This window comes from Callorhinus ursinus, unplaced genomic scaffold (assembly GCF_003265705.2).
Source record: "Callorhinus ursinus isolate GAN/ISIS: 27379988/994484 unplaced genomic scaffold, GSC_fseal_2.0 scaffold35, whole genome shotgun sequence".
Lineage (NCBI taxonomy): Eukaryota > Metazoa > Chordata > Mammalia > Carnivora > Otariidae > Callorhinus > Callorhinus ursinus.
The window spans coordinates 253998-257130 of NW_027397097.1; the positions used below are offsets into that span (position 1 = coordinate 253998).

At 39.7% G+C, this 3133-nt stretch overlaps 1 protein-coding gene across 1 annotated transcript in view; it reads left to right on the forward strand.

The window, feature by feature from the left end:
- LOC112806288 (olfactory receptor 52A1-like) overlaps positions 1 to 3133 on the forward strand; it is a 33920-nt gene that overhangs the window by 274 nt on the left and 30513 nt on the right. The gene's annotated exons all lie outside the window — the stretch shown is intronic.

Here is a 3133-nt window from a genome sequence, read left to right on the forward strand (position 1 = left end):
ACTTACTCCCCTTCATTCTTCCCCTCCTGCTATCTTCTTCTTCTTTTTTTCTTCTTAACATATATTACATTATTTGTTTCAGAAGTACAGATCTGAGATTCAACAGTCTTGCACAATTCACAGCACTCACCATAGCACACACCCTCCCCAATGTCTATCACCCAGCCACCCCATCCCTCCCATCCCCCACCACTCCAGCAACCCTCAGTTTGTTTCCTGAGATTAAGAATTCCTCATATCAGTGAGGTCATATGATACATGTCTTTCTCTGATTGACTTATTTCACTCAGCATAACAGCCTCCAGTTCCATCCACGTCGTTGCAAATGGCTAGATCTCATTCCTTTTGATGGCTGCATAATACTCCATTGTGTATATATCCCACATCTTCTTTATCCATTCATCTGTCGATGGACATCTTGGCTCTTTCCACAGTTTGGCTATTGTGGACATTGCTGCTATAAATATTGGGATGCACGTACCCCTTTGGATTCCTACATTTGTATCTTTGTGGTAAATGCCCTGTAGTGCAATTGATGGATCGTATGGTAGCTCTATTTTCAACTGTTTGAGGAACCTCCATACTGTTCTCCAGAGTGGTTGCACCAGCTTGCATTCCCACCAACAGTGTAGGAGGGTTCCCCTTTCTCCGCATCCCCGCCAACATCTGTCGTTTCCTGACTTGTTAATTTTAGCCATTCTGACGGGTGTGAGGTGGTATCTCATTGAGGTTTGGATTTGGATTTCCCTGATGCCGAGTGATGTTGAGGACTTTTTCATGTGTCTGTTGGCCATTTGGATGTCTTCTTTGGAAAAATGTCTGTTCATGTCTTCTGCCCATTTCTTGATTGGATCATTTGTTCTTTGGGTGTTGAGTTTGAGAAGTTCTTTATAGATTTTGGATACTAGCCCTTTATCTGATATGTCATTTGCAAATATCTTCTCCCATTCTGTCGGTTGTCTTTTGGTTTTGTGGACTGTTTCTTTTGCTGTGCAAAAGCTTTTTATCTTGATGAAATCCCAATGTGTTTCTTTGCTTTTGTTATTAATTGCCTTATATAATTGGCTGCTTCCATGTTAGGGGCATAGATATTTACAATTGTTAGATCTTCTTGTTGGATAGACTCTTTAAGTAGGTTATAGTGTTCTTCCTCATCTCTTATTACAGTCTTTGTTTTAAAATTTAATTTGTCTGATATAAGGATTGCCACCCCAGCTTTCTTTTGGTGTCCATTAGCATGGTAAATGGTTTTCCACCCCCCCACTTTCAATCTGGGGGTGTCTTTGGGTCTAAAATGAGTCTCTTGCAGACAGCATATGGATGGGTCTTGTTTTTTAATCCAATCTGATAGCCTGTGTCTTTTGATTGGGGCATTTAGCCCATTTACATTCAGGGAACTATTGAAAGGTATGAATTTAGTGCCATTGTATTGCCTGTAAGGTGACTGTTACTGTATGTTGTCTGTGGTCCTTTCTGATCTATGCTGCTTTTAGGCTCTCTCTTTGCTTAGAGGACCCCTTTCAATATTTCCTGTAGGGCTGGTTTCCTGTTTGCAAATTCCTTTAGTTTTTGTTTGTCCTGGAAGCTTTTTATCTCTCCTTCTATTTTCAATGACAACCTAGCTGGATATAGTATTCTTGGCTGCATATTTTTCTCGTTTAGTGCTCTGAAGATATCATGCTAGTCCTTTCTGGCCTGCCAGGTCCCTGTGGATAGGTCTGTTGCCAATCTAATGTTTCTACCATTATAAGTTACATATCTCTTCTCCCGAGCTGCTTTCAGGATTTTCTCTTTGTCTCTGAGACTCCTACGTTTTACTAGTAGATGTCGGGGTGTTGACTTATTTTTATTGATTTTGAGAGGGGTTCTCTGTGCCTCCTGGATTTTAATGCCTGTTTCCTTCCTCACATCAGGGAAGTTCTCTGCTATAATTTTCTCCAATATACCTTCTGCCCCTCTCTCTCTTTCTTCTTCTTCTGGGATCCCAATTATTCTAATGTTGTTTCATCTTATGGTATCGCTTATCTCTCGAATTCTGCCCTCGTGATCCTGTAGTTGTTTCTCTTTTTCTCAGCCTCTTTATTTTCCATCATGTGGTCTTCTATATCGCTGATTCTCTCTTTTGCCTTATTTATCCTAGCAGTTAGTGCCCCCATTTTTGATTGCACCTCATTAATAGCCTTTTTGATTTCGACTTGGTTAGATTTTAGTTCTTTTATTTCTCCATAAAAGGTGTCTCTAATTACTTCCATGCTTTTTTCAAGCCCAGCTAGTATCTTTAAAGTCATGATTCTGAACTCTAGGTCAGACATCGTACTAATGTCCATATTGAGTAGGTCCCTGGCTGATGGTACTACCTCTTGTTCTTTTTGCTGAGGTGATTTTTTTCGTCTTGTCATTTTGTCCAGAGGAGAATAGATGAATGAGAGAACAAAATGCTAACAGGTTAACAACGTCCCCAGCAAATATACTGTATACAAATCAGAAAAGACCTGAAACCAGGGGAAAAGAAAGGGAAAAAAGAAAAAAAGAAAGAGAAAAAGAAAAAGATAAAAACAAACAAAAACAGAACAAAACAAAAAAAACCGGAATATGATCAAATATGATCAAACTAGTGTATAGATCAGTGCCACACACTAGATTTTGGGTGTATTTTGGTCTGTTAGAAGAAAGTGCCTCCTAAAATTTTAAAGGAAGAAAGACTTATATATGTACAAAATAAGGGCTGATACAATGAAGGGATGGAAGATGACTGTAAAGATCAAAAGTATAAAAGATTTTATAAAAGGAATTGCTAAGATAAGAAGTTGTTTGAAAAAAGAAAGAAGATTAAAAAAAAAGAGAAAAGAAAAAAAAAAGGAGAGAATATGATCAGGCAGGAGACTAGAACAAAGCCATACACTAGTGATTTAGGGGATATTTTGATCTCCTAGAAGAAACTGTATCTTAAATTTTAAAGAGGGGCGCCTGGGTGGCTCAGATGGTTAAGCATCTGCCTTCGGCTCAGGTCATGATCCCGGGGTCGTGGGGTCGAGCCCCGCATCGGGCTCCTGGCTCAGCGAGGAGCCTGCTTCTCCCTCTGCCTCTCTCCCTGCTCATGCTTTCTCTCTCTGTATCTCTGTGTCTCAAATGA